This window comes from Magnolia sinica, chromosome 1 (genome assembly GCF_029962835.1).
Source record: "Magnolia sinica isolate HGM2019 chromosome 1, MsV1, whole genome shotgun sequence".
NCBI classification, from domain to species: Eukaryota; Viridiplantae; Streptophyta; class Magnoliopsida; order Magnoliales; family Magnoliaceae; genus Magnolia; species Magnolia sinica.
Genome location: NC_080573.1, coordinates 134,081,995 through 134,099,508, shown reverse-complemented (window position 1 = coordinate 134,099,508; position 17,514 = coordinate 134,081,995). Strand labels below are relative to the sequence as shown.

Below are 17,514 nucleotides of genomic sequence, written 5' to 3'. Positions count from 1 at the left end.
GGAAATTTCAGCAATGGTGAACGTCCAAAGCTTAGCAAGGAGAAGAAGAGAGAAATGAAGAAAGAGGGAGAGAGATGGGAGAGTTATAGCCATGAGAGGAAATGCTTGTTTAAAAGAAATGATGGGTTTGGAGAAGAGCAAAATACTCATTGCTCATGGGGTAGGGTAAGTCATAATTACCTTAAAAACAACATAACTCATGATTATTTGTTGGAGAAAGAAATCTCATGCTTGCTTAGTGGTTACAGGTCCATAGACAAGGCCATAGGTCATCATGAAAATGTTGATGTCATCACCATTGGCCAACGTGCACATGGGAAAACGTGTAAATCATATGGGTCCCACCAAAAATACGATCAACCGTCCAAATGATGCGCGACCCATAACTTTTGATGGACATATCGGATTTACACATGAGATGTGGCGTTGGAACCGCGACGATGATGTGGTCGCAATGGCATAGGTCTCAAGTCAATTCGAGTTGGGTCTACGTGACCGAACAAAGGATGACTGCAAATACTATCCGAGAGTCGCAGGTGGCCGAAATTTGACCGGTAGGATCGCGGGACCAAAATTGACGGAATGCATACTCACATACACATGCACACATGCAAACTTGGGTCGGGTCTCACAGTCACGCCTCGACTCAATTCAATAAGTCTTCGTTCTCAAAAATTTTATTTTCTTTTTTGGTTCTCGATTTTCAATAGTCCACTTAATTCAACCAAATATTCCAACAATTTTAAAATCGAATTCGTTAAATTACATAGACTATTGTTACAGTAACAGTAAATGCTTATGCTGAGTTAGCCAAATTCGAACCATTCGCTGGACAATGCTTTAAATGGTGGAAACAGAAACTGATGTTCTCATTGATCACCCTTAAACTTTCATACATACTATCTGAATCATTTACTATAGATCTAACAAATCAAACCAAAGTAGTAGATGAAAATAATTGTAAAAACTATCTTTTAAACTCTTTATCCAACGAACTATATGACGTGTATGCTTCTTATGAATCTACTAAAGATATATGGATTGCTTTAGAAAATAAGTATATATTGAAAGATGCAGGTGCTAAGAAACATGCAATTGCTAATTTTCTTCATTATGAAATGACAGACGAGAAACCTGTCACAAATCAGATTCATTATTTTTAAAATCTAGTTCACGAACTGTCAACTGAAGGAATTAAGTTGGATGAAGTATTTCTGTCAGAAGTGCTAATATAAAAGTTACCACGCTCATGAAAAGAATATAATAATAGAATGAAACATAAAAAGAATGGCATTTCTTTGGAAACTAGTATCGTACACATACGAATAGAGAAAAATCAATAGAATCAGGGACCAAAAAGAAAATGGAAATGAGATAGATTCAAAGGCGAATCTTGTGGAATCAAGTCGAAAAATAATAAGAAAAAGGGCAAATGCCATAACTGTGGCAAACCCAGACATTACGCAAATGAATGCAGGCTCAAAAAGAAGAATACAAATAATCAATTCAAGAAAAAGAAAAATTGCTATAACTGTGGAAAGCCTAGGCATCATATTAAAACATGCATGCTTAAGAAAAATAAAGATAAGCCGCAGGCTAATCTTATAGAAACAGGCAATGAGTCTAACATGGTAGTAGCTGTGGTGTCAGAAGTCTTTCTTGTAAATAACTTGAAGTGGGTACTATACATTGGTGTAACTAGACACGTGTGCAAAGATCGTAGCATGTTTACCTCCTACCAAGTATCAAGAGATGATGAACAGGTGTTCATAGGTAATGCTAGAATATCTTCAGTTGTAGGGAAAGAGAAAGTACTTCTGAAACTCACTTCTGGAAAGACTCTGATGTTGAATGATGTCCTACATGTACCCAGCATTAGAAGAAACTTGGTCTCTGGTTCGTTTCTTAATAAAGCTAGTGTCAAGTTAGTATTTGATTAAGACAAGTTTGTAATGACTAAGAATGGAACTTTTGTTGATAAAGGATACTGTAGTGATGGTTTATTCATTGTAAATGTATCCAATGATAATAATAAGAAGACATCGAGTTTTGTTTATAACGTTGAACCTTTTTATCTATGACATAGTAGATTAGGTCATGTGAATGTAATATTTTTAAAGAAAATGAAAAGATTAGGTTTATTACCCAATATATCTAATGAGGAATTTGATAAATGTGAAACATGTGTAGAATCAAAATTCATTAGAAAACCTTTTAAACTAATAGAAAGATCGTCTGTTTTATTAAAGTTGATAAACAGTGACTTAGGTGATTTTAGAAATCACATGTCTAGAGGTGAAAAAAAATATTACATAACTTTTGTAGATGACTACTATAGGTTTACTAGAATTTATCTGTTAAGAAACAAAGATGAAGCTTTAGATGTTTTTTCTAAATACAAAATTGAAGTTGAAAATCAGTTAAATGTAAAAATTAAAAGACTTAGAACTGATTGAAGAGGTGAATATGAATCTTCTCAATTTAAATAATTATGTGAAAACAGTGGAATAGTTCACGAAACTACAGCTACTTATACACCAGAACAAAATGTTATAGCAGAATGTAATAATAGAACTTTAAAAGAGATGATGAATGTTATGTTAAATAGTTTAGGCTTACCCTCAAATATGTGGGGAGAAATAATTTTATCTACTTGTTACATTCTAAATAGGATTTCTTCTAAATCTTCTTAACAAACATCTTATGAACTTTGAAAGAATCACGTTCCTAGTTATAAATATATTAAAGTGTGGGGGTGTCTTGCTAAAGTAGGATTATCTAAAACTAAGAAAAGAAAGTTAAGCCCTAAAACAACCGACTGCGTATTTATAGGGTACACACAAAACAGTGCAGCCTATAGGTTTCTAGTTTTAAAAAGTAAGGATAATATTCTAGATACTAATACAATTATAGAAGCTAGAGATGTAGAATTCTTTAAGAATGTATTTCCTATAAAATTAAAATCTATAAGAATAGAGGAAGTCAATGAATCAGATATCGCGTCTACTAGTAAAAATGCTTACGAGAAAGTAGTAGAAGAGATACAACCAAGAAAAAGTACTAGGGTTAGAAGAGAAACTAACTTAGGAGATGGTTTTTTTACCTTCTTAGTAGAAGATGATCCTACAACCTATACAAAAGCAATTAACTTTCCAGATGCAACCTTTTGGAAGAAAGCAATAAATGATGAGTTGGAATTTATAATATCTAATAACACTTAAGAACTTATAGACCTACCATATGGAAACAAACCAATAGGCTATAAATGGATATTTAGAAATAAACTAAAATCAAATAGAACTATTTATAAATTTAAGGCTAGGTTGGTAGCAAAAGGCTTTAAATAAAAGGAAGGAATAGATTACTTTGATATATATTTCCCTATAACTAGAATTACAACTATCAGGGTCTTAATAGCGATAACCTTCATATATAAACTGGTAGTATACCAAATGGACGTTACGACAACTTTCCTAAATGGAGACTTAGAAGAAAAAATATATATGGAGCAACCTGAGGGTTATAAGATATCAGGTAAAGAAAATAAAGTATGTAAACTAATTAAATCACTATGTGTTCTAAAGCAAGCTCCTAAACAATGGCATGAAAATTTTGATGGTATTTTAAAATTAAATGGTTATCATACAAATGATATAGATAGATGTGTATATAGTAAAATTTCTGAAAATGATTATGTTATTATATGTCTTTATGTTGATGACATGCTTATTTTTGAAACTAATATTAAATTAGTTAATGCAACTAAGAAATTCTTGTCATCTAAGTTTGACATGAAAGACTTAGGAGATTCTAGTATAATCTTGGGTATTGAAGTAACCAGGAAAGATGGTGTTATTATAATATCACAATCTGATTACATTGAGAAGATATTGAGAAAGTTTAACCATTTTAACTATTTACCTGTCAGTACTCCTTATGATTATAGTGTGACTCTCATGAATAATACAGAAAATAAGGTATCTCAATTGGAGTATTTTAGAATAATTGGTAGTCTCATGTATCTAATAAACTGCACTAGACCAGATATAGCTTTTGCAGTAGGAAGGCTAAGTAGATATACACATAACCCTGAAAAAGATCATTTGAATGCCTTGTCTAGGATTTTGAGATACCTAAAAGGCAATATGGCCTATGGTTTACATTATAATGATTTTTCTACTGTATTAGAAGGATATAGTGATGCTAACTGGATTAGTGATTCAGATGAGACAAAATCCACTAGTGGATATGTCTTCACTTTAGGTGGAAGAGCAGTCTCTTGGAAGTATACCAAGAAATGTATCCCTTGGTCGACTATAGAATCCGAGTTTATTACCTTAAAAAAGGCTAGATCAAAAGCTGAGTGACTTAGAAATCTCTTAGCTGATATACCATTGTTGCCAAATCCTGTATCGACCATGTCTATTCATTGTGACTGTCAAGCAGGTATAGTAAAAGCAAAGAGTAAAATATATAATGGAAAGAGCAGACATATTAGACTCAGACACGACATAGTGAAACACATGTTGCGTGGAGTCATATTTATTGACTTTGTGAGGTCAGAGAAGAATTTGGCAGATCTTCTAACCAAAGGACTATCTAAAAGGTTATTCAATGATACATCGAAGGGAATGGGGCTGAGCCTAACGTATGAGCTGCCAGTGTCGGCAACCCAACCTATATTAGTGGAGATCCCATGAGATAGGTTCAATGGGTAAACAAAAAGACACGAGGTAGACAATTGCACTGATTTATATGAGCCCCTTCTATGGTGTACAGTGCGAGTAGAAGGATGAGTTTTTAGAACTCTTAATGGATCCATAGTCATATAATTGGTGGTGTATACTGCACGTGCTCACGCATGTGGGGCCCAATGTAATGTTTGTGGGAAATCTGCACCGTCCATCCTTTCCTTCATATAATTCCAACCACCAAAACCAAGTTTGAGGCAGTTCCAAATATCAGGTGGGCCCCAAAGTGAAGATTAATGGGCTGATCTGTCCGTTGGACCACTTCCCGAGATCCTCAATGGCTGAAATTTAATATGTGCGGTTAATTTATGGACCTCATCACATGTATGAAGTTTCGAGTTGATCGGATGGTGGAAACCATGTGATCTTGCATTCTGGACGTCCTTCGGGCCCCTTTGGCTTGCTTTCCTCAAATCTCAGGCGTGTAAAATCTTCACTATTGGTTTTCTGGAATCTATCCCGTGCTCTGGTAATTTTGGAGTGCTAAATCCATGTTTTTAACATCATCTTTCAATACACACTCCTGATTTCATCCTGTAACAAAAACACGAGTAAAATCTGGCATTAAACATTATCATGTATGTAAAATTAGGAAATTACTGGGTCTGATATGCGATATTCAATACTCATCACAACCCCCAACTAGCATTTTGCTAGTCCCGAGCAAAACATGCGAAAAATAATTTTAGAAATAAAAGACGATTCCTGTAAACTCAAGTGACTTGTGAACAGATAGCTGAGATGTGAAAATTCTAAGATTCATGAATGGTAAGTAGAATTTTCTCCTGAAATCAAGCTCACAGTAAACTTCATAATCAAGTTCAACATATTAATCCATTAATTAGAACATTCCTAAACATTGAGTTCCACAGGTGTATAGTATAATCTCAGCTTACAATCATTAAGAGTTCCAATAATCAATTTCATGCTAAAATTGGTAATTAACAACAGAATTCCTGACAACCAACACTAGCATTTTAGATTAACCTTTCAGCCTTCATTTTTTTTTTCTTTATGAACAGTACGCCAAGGAAGGGAATCAAATCCTCACCTACAGGGAGCAAACCTATGGTGAAAACTCGTCGCCTCATTTTTTTATAAGTCAACTATGGAGAATCAAATTTACACCTATAGGGAGCAAACCTATGGTGAAGATTATGTGACTTAGCCTTTTAATTCTTCTTTTTACCAAGTTAATCATTCAGTTATCGAACCAAAACTTAATGTGCAAGCGAGATGTGATATGTGAAATCATGACTCAATCAATGTTTACAACGTCTAATCATGGATTAACAATTCAAAATTGACTGTGAAATCAAGCAGATGGCCGAATCCAAGAGTCATTAGTTACCAACATCATGTACCTTATAATGTTAAAATCACAACTATCCTTCAAAATCACTTTGAATTCAATAGAAATTCAGAAAAAATTTTAAAATTTTCACAAATTTTGCTCAAGACCAAGAAAATACTGATTAGGTACCCTAATCTCCCACCCCCAACCTAAAATCTACATTGTCCTCAATGTAAAAGAAATAAACAAGCAATGCACATGGGACAACGAGAATAAAAGAGGAGTGATGAAAAGATAATACCTGGATGGAGAATCAAGAAGCTTTCTCAAAATTTGTGAAAAATTTCAACGTGAAAGTGAGTTAGCACAAGAGAGAAATCAACATAAGCAAAAATAACAAAAAGAAAAACAAAAGAAGATCCTACCTATACCACTTTCGCAGGTGCTCTCGATTGCATTTAGCGCATGCAACAAGCCTTTAAACCCCTAGGTTACCCCTAGTGGACGAGTTATAGTCTCGTGAGGGTTTGCAGTAATGTTACCCACAAACATTGAAATAACTAACTAAGAAAAATGAAAATGAATAAAAAACAATACAATAAAGCAAAAGGCTGGGTTGCCTCCCATGAGCGCTAAGTTTAACGTCTTCAGCCAAACAAGAACGGACCATGAATGAAATAATCTTTATAACCAGGGTCCGCCAAAGAAATTACCTCAACACTTTCATTAACCGATCCCAGACAAGTGATGTGAGTTCCCATGAACTGTGCTATCTGAAATAAGGCAACTGACACTGTCGTCAAATAATTTAAGGAATTCTGCTCGAACGACTTCTTCTATGTTAGGATCACGCTTCCTTTGAATGTTATGCGATATTACCACAGCATGATCCATCCATACAGTGGGGCATACTCCCTGGATTTTTTCTATTTTCCGTTCAATTGCTGCTTTATATGCTCTAAGAACATTAAGCAGCCTGCTCGCCTTTGTCTTCTCAGAGTTACAAACTGTGCTGTCAGGAAGAGTCTCAGAGGGATGAAGAGGTTCCACTTTCGCTCTCCATTTTTCAGTCTCCAATATAAGAGTAGAGTCGAGCAATGCATTGATTTCATGGATGGGACTATCAATGTCAAAATCCATGCCCGATTGTGCTAAGCAGGTCTCAAGAGGATCTTCAAAAGATGTACGGAAGGATTCCTGCACAAGGCTCTCGATCATGTCCACTTCAAATATGTCATCCAAATCTGAGGATTGTTGTCCTGCATTAAAAACATTGAGTTTAATATTCACGTTACCAAAGGACAATTTCATAACTCCATTCCTGCAATTGATAATAGCATTAGATGTGGCCAAAAATGGACGACCCAAAATGACTGGGATTTGACTAGTATCTATAACTATGAAATCCACTGGAAAATAAAATTTATCAACCTGAATTAACACATCTTCAATAACACCCCGGGGCACCTTGATAGATCTATCGGCTAATTGTAATGTTACCTTAGTCGGTTTCAACTCACCAAGTCCTAGCTGCTCATAAACCGAATATGGTAACAAATTGACACTCGCCCCTAAATCAAGTAATGCCTTCCCGATCTTATGATCTCCTATGCCGCAAGAAATGGTGGGAGCTCCTGGATCCCTAAATTTAGGAGGGGTGTTATGTTAAATCATGGAGCTGAGCTGCTCTGCAAGGAAGACTTTCTTATGAACATTCTGCTTATGCTTTTGAGTGCATAAATCTTTAAGAAACTTAGCGTAAGCAGGGACTTGCTTGATAGCGTAAAGCAACGGGATGTTGACTTGCACTTTTTGAAACACATCCAAGATTTCATCAAAGTTATTTCTTTTCTTTATTTACGTTGAGGAAAGGGTGCTTTGGGCACATAAGGTGGCACATTAGTGGCTCTTGGAGAGTCAGAGAGCTTTTGGACTTTGGATGCATTGGTATGGCTCTCTGCTTCATCTTGATCTTCTGTTTTAGAATTTGATTCATCCCCAGGCATCTCTATTCTGTTATCAATCTGCTTGCCTGACCTAAGGGTAGTGATCGATATTGCCCGTGGTTGGACTTAGAGCCAATCTCATACTGTCCCTTTGGATTAGCCTCAGGTTGGCTAGGGAACTTGCCCTTCTCTCTCTCACTCAATGTGGCAGCTAGTTGACCCATTTGTACTTTTGGCAATGGATTGTGCATTTGCATGTAAGCTTTGCTGGTTGGCCAGTAAGGTTTGTTGGGTGTCTTTTTGGAATTGGGGAGAACTCTGCATGAAAAGATGGAGTGTATCCTCAAGAGACGGTTTCCTTGATTGTGTAGGCAGTTGTTGATATTGTGGAAACTGTCGAGGTTGTTGACTGCCAACTTGGAGGTGGGGTTGCATGGGAGGATTTTCAGATGGTCCTCCTTGTTGTGGTCCTTTTTCCCAAGAGAAATTTGGATGTCTAGCCCACCTTGGGTTGTATGTGTTCGAGTAAGGATCATTCCCAGATTTTTGAAAAGTGTTCATAGCATGAACTTGTTCAGAGAGAAGTTCTGGGAATGCTGCACCAGATGGACAAGACTGCATAGGATGGGCAGGACTAGAACATGTGGCATATGCCTCGACTTGAGCTGTTTGTGGTGGTCCATTATTTAATACCAGAGCATCAACTTTCTTTATCAGGTTATCAAGCTTGGCGCTCAGCTCTGGCATGACTCCTATCTCATATATACCACCTCTCTTTTGTGGTTGGGGACTTCTGTCACCTCTATTTGAATAATCCCATTGCTAGGAATTTTCGCACAAGGTTTCAAAGAAGTTCCACGCTTCGACATCACTTTTGGTCATGAATGACCCTCCACTGGTGGCATCAACCATGCGATGGTTCTGTGGTGTCAGACCATCATAGAAGTATTGAACTTGTTGCCACTTCTCAAAACCATGGTGAGGACATTTAAGAAGCAAGTCCTTCCATCTTTCCCAACATTCATGAAAGTGCTCGCCCTCTTTTTGTGTGAAGTTAGTAATTTCTCTACAGAGGGCATTGGTTTTGTGAGCAGGGAAGAACTTGTTTAAGAACTTCTTAGACAGTTGGTCCCATGTAGTGATAGATCTAACTTCTAGAGAATTCAACCATGCTTTCGCCTTATCCTTCAAAGAAAAAGGAAACAGGCGTAGGTAGAATCGTCTGAGAAGTTTTGGAACTTAAAGGTGGAGCAAATGTTTAAGAATTCTTTCACATGATGATATGGGTCCTCCTTGTCCAATCCATAAAAGGATGGCAACAATTGTATGACTCCAGGTTTAAGTTCAAAGTGTGCTGCCGTAGTGGTTGGCAACACTATGCATGAAGGCGCATTAAATTGGACAGGAGCTGAATAATCTTTGAGAGCTTTAACTTCAGTCTCATTCGCCATTTCAATAGGATTATTTCTCAATCTTTCACGAATTGTTCTTTTAATCTCAGGATCAAGCGGTGCTAGTTCTATATTCAGAGATCTACGTCCTAGCATAAACTATGTTATTGCAATGTAAGAAAGAAAACTAAACTAAGAAGCAACCTAAGAGAAATAAAACTAGACCTAGATTCTAAAACAAGTTAAAACTATGTAAATAAGAATGGGAAGAAAGCACCCGGAAAAGGAGATGATTGATGTCTGAAGAATAGGGAGTTCCTCCTTCACTTTCAATTTGGAGATCTATGTTAGAATCTAACTTAGAAATTTATGTCAGGATCCTACAAAACAGGAAATAGGTTAGTTTCTAAAATCAAGAAAAGAACTCTAAGTTAGAAAAAATCCTAAGCTATGAATTATGATAAGAGAGAATCCCAAATTCAATTTGGAACAAGACAGTCCCCGGCAACGGCGCCAAAAACTTGATGTTTTATTTAAACTAACACGATTTAAATGATATTTAAACTCGCAAGTATACGAATCAGATGCAGATACGGTACGTATTACGAGATCGTTCCCACGAGGACTGGTCGTCACAATTCAAATCTATGACTCTCCTTAACTAATCCAACAGATAATGGAATGAACTACTAAGCACAATTTTAGGGGGAAAAAAAACAATTAAGAACAGGGAAGAAAATTCAATCAGAAAGAGAGCACTAGGACTTTCGAATCCACCCCTAATTATCCTAACCCTTGTTTTGTCTGTTGATTCACCTTGATCTAGATTGATACCACTTAAATAGAGAAAGCACAATCTATGTCCTTAATCGGGCATACAGACTGTCTAATTCCTTTAAGCAATGCCATGAATGACATATTCCATATCCTTAGTCGGGCATAAGGGATGTACAATTCATTAAAGCATCCTGTTTCTTCCTCTATAGGAAACCTGTTCTTGATCAGACACAAGCACCTATAATAAGCATCCAAACAACATCCATATATATACTTTGGTCAAGTTCATAGATGGAGAAGTATAGAATTTAAACCCATAAAGCCCACTTAAAGAAAGAAACAAATTAATTGAAATTCAAAGTAAATCCAATACAAGAGCTAATCAAATTAGGGGCTTCATCTCAGCCCTAGCTGAGAGATTAGTGACCCAAAAAATCCATAAAAAATATTAAATAAAATTCATAAAAAAAAACGTCAAACCAAACAATCTCTCTCTCTCTCTTCTTTCTTCTCTTTCTTCTCTTTCTTCTCTCCCTTACTCCAGATCTGGAATCCCGTCATTCTGAATGCCTTTCCCACGTCCAAAACTCCCCTTTTATAGCTGCTGGATGGCTAGGGTCGGTGGCAGAGTCGTAGAAGGACTCGGAGTATAAATTTTCGCAGCCGTGATCGGTGGGCCCCACAGAGGTATTTTCTGGAAAATCCACCCCGTCCATTGGATTCAGAACGAAATTTCAGTCAAGAATGGGTGGTTTTGAAGGTCCATTAGCGCGGCCCACAGAAGAAATCTCAAAAAACTCAGTTTTGAACGTCCCGGGGCAGTCTACTTTTGGCCTCTGTACCGCACACGTGTGTACGCATGGGCAAGGAATATCAACATGGTTTTGAAGCTCTCGAAGCCCTCTACACGATGGACGGATCAGATCTTCCGGAAGGTTGACGAGTGATTTCTACAAAAACTGGCAGCGTCCGTGCGTTTCGCGGACGCCAAACCGACACTGCGATGATGGTTGGGTCCATTATTGGACTTTTCACAGGAATCCACGCCGTCCATTGGTTTCAGCTCGAAAAATCATGGTTTTGGGGTGGATTCGGTGCAGCCCACGTGGCTTTCTGTCTTGCCGTCCATCCTGCGTTTGTACGGTTAAAAACCGATCTATGCTATCATTTGAAGTTTTTGCCACCTAGGCAATGCTAATGGTCTTCATGTAAACCTGATGAACGGCCCGGATCATGCATTTGGGCAATGTGTGGGGCCCACAACTGAGGACAGCCGTCGGCAGCGTTAACGCTAGAAACGGCTGTGCCGATTTCGACGAAGACGCCTCGGGTCATTGCTTGCGCTGACCCTTCAACCGTCCGGTGTAGCGCCAGCGCACATGCACTTTATGCACGTGCTCACGCATGTGGGGCCCAATGTAATGTTTGTGGGAAATCTGCACCGTCCATCCTTTCCTTCATATAATTCCAACCGCCAAAACAAAGTTTGAGGCAATTCCAAATATCAGGTGGGCCCCAAAGTGAAGATTAATGGGCTGATCTGTCCGTTGGACCACTTCCCGAGATCCTCAATGGTTGAAATTTAATATGTACGGTTAATTTATGGCGCCCATCACATGTATGAAGTTTTGAGTTGATCGGATGGTGGAAACCATGTGATCTTGCATTCTGGACGTCCTTCGGGCCCCTTTGGCTTGCTTTCCTTAAATCCCAGGCATGTAAAATCTTCACTATTGGTTTTCTGGAATCTATCCCGTGCTCTGGTAATTTTGGAGTGCTAAATCCATGTTTTTAACATCATCTTTCAATACACACTCCTGATTTCATCCTGTAACAAAAACACGAGTAAAATCAGGCATTAAACATTATCATGTATGTAAAATCAGGAAATTACTGGGTCTGATATGCGATATTCGATAATCATCACAACCCACAACCAGCATTTTGCTAGTCCCGAGCAAAACATGCGAAAAATAATTTTAGAAATAAAAGACGATTCCTGTAAACTCAAGTGACTTGTGAACAGATAGCTGAGATGTGAAAATTCTAAGATTCATGAATGGTAAGTAGAATTTTCTCCTGAAATCAAGCTCACAGTAAACTTCATAATCAAGTTCAACTTATTAATCCATTAATTAGAACATTCCTAAACATTGAGTTCCACAGGTGTATAGTATAATCTCAGCTTACAATCATTAAGAGTTCCAATAATCAATTTCATGCTAAAATTGGTAATTAACAACAGAATTCCTGACAACCAACACTAGCATTTTAGATTAACCTTTCAGCCTTCATTTTTTTTTCTTTATGAACAGTACGCCAAGGAAGGGAATCAAATCCTCACCTACAGGGAGCAAACCTATGGTGAAAACTCGTCGCCTCATTTTTTTATAAGTCAACTATGGAGAATCAAATCTACACCTATAGGGAGCAAACCTATGGTGAAGATTATGTGACTTAGCCTTTTAATTCTTCTTTTTACCAAGTTAATCATTAAGTTATCGAACCAAAACTTAATGTGCAAGCGAGATGTGATATGTGAAATCATGACTCAATCAATGTTTACAACGTCTAATCATGGATTAACAATTCAAAATTGACTGTGAAATCAAGCAGATGGCCGAATCCAAGAGTCATTAGTTACCAACATCATGTATCTTATAATGTTAAAATCACAACTATCCTTCAAAATCACTTTGAATTCAATAGAAATTTAGAAAAAATTTTAAAATTTTCACAAATTTTGCGAGGTTTTTCGCACATAGGGCCCACATTGGAAGAATCCGCTCTAGCCATTGCACTCTAGGGCTCAAGACAGATCAAACGAGTCCAATAACCGATGTTTTTCGGCACATAAAAAATGTCAGGGTGACTTTCAACGGTAGAAACCACTATTTTACATGCTATGGCCCGCCCAAAGATCGGATGGACTTCATTTTTCAGCTCAACGCCTAAAATGAGTTGGTAAATAGGATGGATGGCATGGATTGAACTCATGCATCAATGTGGAGCCTACAGAAGTAGCCCACCCCAAATGTGTCTTAAACCAAGCTCATATTTGTGTTTTCCATTCAACGTCCAGCGTCCCTGGACGCTGGACAGTCTGGACATAATAAATACATTGAGGTGGGCCCCACCTATGGATGTGGGCCACCAAAGAAGGGGTTGGAGGGCATGGGAAATACATACATCAAAATGGGGTCCATCCGAGTGGGCCACGTGAACACATCATCATGCACACAAAAATATATGGAAATGAGAGGGAAAGAGAGAGAGAGAGAGAGAGAAAGGGGGTGGGACACGCCTGATGGAGGGCTCTGCCACTATGAGCCCTCCCTTGTAAGAAATCATACATCAAGTGGGTCCCATTACACGTGGGCCCATCAAATCAAGGATCAATGGTGGAGATCCCTTCTCCACCCAAAATGGACGGTCTAGTTGACCTCTTTCCATGCAAGGAAAATAAACATCATGATGGGGTCTATGGAGAATGGCCCCATCATGGAATGATCATGAGCATCAAGGTGGGCCATCGGCCACACCTAGGGTCCAAAGTGAGATCCACACCATCAATCGGTAGGCCTCACTTGGCCCATCATCAAAACATGAAAATCTATCCTAATAAGCACCCACCGTTCGATCTTCTCTGTCCGTTGGAACGTCAATCTCCTTGTGTTTCGCTTTGATGGAGGGAGATGAGAAGTGGATGGCTTGGATGAATGATTTTTGGGATGGAAAGTGGGCCACCAATATCACTTTTCTCTCTTGGAGGAGCTTGGACGTGAGCCTCTTCTCTTGCTTAGGAAAAGTGATGAGAAAAGAGAGAGAGAGAGGGTTGTAAGGAGAGAGAGTAGCTTAGGTAAGTCATGATTACTTGTAAGGGAGGGTGGTTAGCAATAAATGTTTATAAGAAGGATAGGGGGTAGGGTGGCTATAGTTAGGGTAGGGTGGCTATAGCTAAGGTAGGGTGGCTATAGCTAGGGTGATGTCATCCATCACCCTTATGATTAACTAGAGATTGGTGCCACATGGGATGGGTGGGTCCTGCAATATGCGGTCTACGACCATTATAATGCACGGTCCACATCTTATGATCTAAGTGTCGGGTTGGCACACGAGACGCGGTGTTGGAACCGTGGCAACGGTGCGGTCACAATGGTACATGACTCAGATTAAGTTGACTCAAATCTACAGGATATGACTTAAGATCGCGGGCAAATGTCGATTATCGGTGGCGGGTTGCCGAAATTCGACAGGAAGGATTGCGGGATTTATCGAAATAATACGGAATAGGATACGGGTCTTACAGATGTAGAAGTGGAGGCCACTTCTTATGAGAATCTAGGTGAATTTTCTAAAGCGCTCATGAAATTCAGGTAATGGTATATGGGCGAAACGCGCCGAAACGCAGAGTCACTTACAGAGGAAGAGTTGTGTGAGTGGCATGTACTTGCGATATACATTAAAAGGATTCAGGTTCAAGACTATGGTGTCACCTAATTCTTGTAAACATGTCTAGCTTACTCTAATGTCGGTTCAAGTCTATGGTGACACCGAGACCATTGCATAACTATTACGCTTTAATCCGAAAGAGTTTTATTTTAAAATATATGGAGGATTATTGTATTTTGTTTTAAAATAATATTAAAATTTGATTTTTAAATTTTCGGTGGTTTTCCTCCACATTTAATTTTTTGTGTTTTTGAGGTGTGAGTTTAGTCCTACATTGGATTTGACAAAGAAAACTATCTTGTATATAAGATAGTCTTTTTACCTTAGGCTTGAACCCCATATAGGGGGCATGTGAATTTGGTTCTTGAGGGGAGGGGGGCTATGCCAATAGCTCTAATCTATGCCATTGACTACACACGCGCGCCCCCCGAGCCGAGCCATGTCGAGCCGAGCCAAATCCGAGTCCGAGTCCGTGTACGCGTGCGCTTGCGCAATGTGATGGGCTGGGCTAGGCGTGGGCATGGGTGCCGGTGCAGTGTGAGTGTACTTGCATGGGTGTGTGTGTGTTCCAGTTGGTCGCATCTGTTGGGTTTAAACCCAACCGACCTAACCCTTTGTAAAGGGTGCTTATGCACCACATCAGAGTCTATATAAAGACTTCCGATTTATGTTTGAAAAATACGAAAATCCTTCTCTTTTATAAAACTCTATCTGATATTCTGGTTTAAGAATTTTACCGAGTTCATCGCTGAGTCAACTCTGCACTTTCGGGTTAAACTGCAAGTGATTCGAGCCTATGTACAATGAGTGCACCGTTGGGACCGGGTCATAGTCGTTGTATACTGGAAGTTGATTGCTTTGGAAACCTGTTGCACTTAGGACGCTGTCAAAGGGGAGCAAATTCGATTTCAAGCCGAGTGACTCAGTCATGCCTCGACTCAATTCAATAAATCCTCTTTCTCAAAAATTTTATTTTCTTTTTTTATTCTCGATTTTCAATAGTCTATTTAATTCAACCAAATATTCCAACACCTCTTTCTCCCTTACTGTGTTCACCCAACATCGCACGCATTCAATACCTTAAAATAAATTGTTAGATTAAAAATGAATTTTGTCAAGAAACTTATAGATGGGATAATTTGTTTCCAACCAACAATTATATCTAGGAATGTTGGATGGTGTAATTCCTCACTTGCAAATAAAGTATTCTATAAATATTGGTGATTGAGCACCTGCCCTATAGCTCCCTGTACTGATTATGTACGTACGTCACATCATTTTGGATCAAGCTATATTTGTGCTTTCCCATCTTCCAGGTCTGCGCGCGGTTTGGATGGCAATTCAACATTACAGTGGCCCCATGTAGCTTTTCATGATAGATGTATTCAATGGTAAAACAATGGTAGGGTCCACCTAATATTTGTATCTACTTCATTTTTTTAATCTCATTTCTTAAAATAATTATTAAACAAGCTTAAATGGCCTGATCGAACAAATTAAGACATTATTGTGGAGCCCACGACAGTCCCAGTACACGTGGATTCAACATAAGTACCTCCCCGTGATGTAAGGGTTCAATTCATTTAAAACTTGGGGTAAAATAATCTTTTTACAATGTTATCACTACGCCAAAATTGCTGATTTGCGACGGACCAAATCCGTCATAAAACCAAATAAACGACGGACTTCGTCCGTCGCGTGGTCCGTCGCTGTTTACTAGGTTGTTTTTTTCCCTTGACGGATAAAATCCGTCGTCTAATCTGCAACGTACAAGGTCCGTCGTACCATAGTGATGGATAAAATCCGTCGTAAAAAATAAAAAATCCGTCGATAATATTCAAAAAATTAGTCGTCACTAAAAACATTAGCGACGGATAAGGTCCGTCGCTAATATCAGTAAGCGACGGACCTTAAATCTGTTGTTGATTTTCAACGGTCAGAAATTAGCGACGGATACGTCGCTAATATGAGTAAGCGACGGACCTCGAATCCGTCGTTGATTTTAAATGTTCAGAAATTAGCGACGGATTTGGTCCGTCGCTAAAATATCTGTAATAAAAAAAATTATCAATAAATTATTATTATTATTTTTTTAATCTTGCACCTGATAGTCATTCAAAAAATAATTCACACTATTGTTTGATAAGAATCCTATTCACAAAATTGGTAATAACTTAATTCAATAAAAGAGGAAACGACCTAACTAGCCCACTCCCAAAATTGACTTTCCCTCCTAACTAAACACTTTTCCCCCTAAACTAGGACCCATACAAAAGAAATTACCTGGAACTTCAGCTGATGGCTATGCCTTGTCTTGAATTGGCTACTTATCTTCTCTTGTTCAACCTTCTTTTGAGCCCTTCCTGCATATATTACAAACAACCAAATTCAATCCAAGAAAAGCCTAGTTTAGTCAACCCTTCATGTATTACAAATAACCAGCTCAAATCCATGAAAAGTGAATAGTTTAATCAACTGAAACCAATTAACAAAATAAAATATTAGAATTTGGGTGCTTGGGTATTGCCCTTGCTTGTCCTAAGCGCGGCACAAGCCAGAGCTTTGAAGGGACCATCATTGTGTATAGGCTTACCCACACCTTCCATCCATTTTTCCATATCATGTTATGATACAAGCTCAAAAGGGGCAAGTTCAAGGCCCAAGCAGGTACATTGTTGAAACTTTCCTAAGGCCCATCGATGTTTATTTGCCATCCAACCTCTTTACAAGGTTTTTGTAAATGAAAGAAAAACAAAAATATCACCATTGAAACTTTTGTAAGGCCCATCGTAATGTTTATTTGCCATCCAACTTATAAGGTCATGTGGACCTAGATGAAATAAAACAAAAATATCAATTTATTTCTAAACCTCTTTAACATAATGTTCTTACTCATGCCTTAG

General features: G+C 38.2%; 1 protein-coding gene and 1 non-coding gene across 2 annotated transcripts in view; both read left to right on the top strand.

Annotated features, from left to right (window-relative positions):
* LOC131218666 (Bowman-Birk type proteinase inhibitor C-II-like) overlaps positions 1-17,514 on the top strand; it is an 80,020-nt gene that overhangs the window by 41,442 nt on the left and 21,064 nt on the right. The window lies entirely within an intron of this gene.
* Positions 8,962-9,068, top strand: LOC131222090 (small nucleolar RNA R71). Its single transcript, XR_009159802.1, has one exon. It is a non-coding gene; the product is annotated as a small nucleolar RNA R71 (small nucleolar RNA).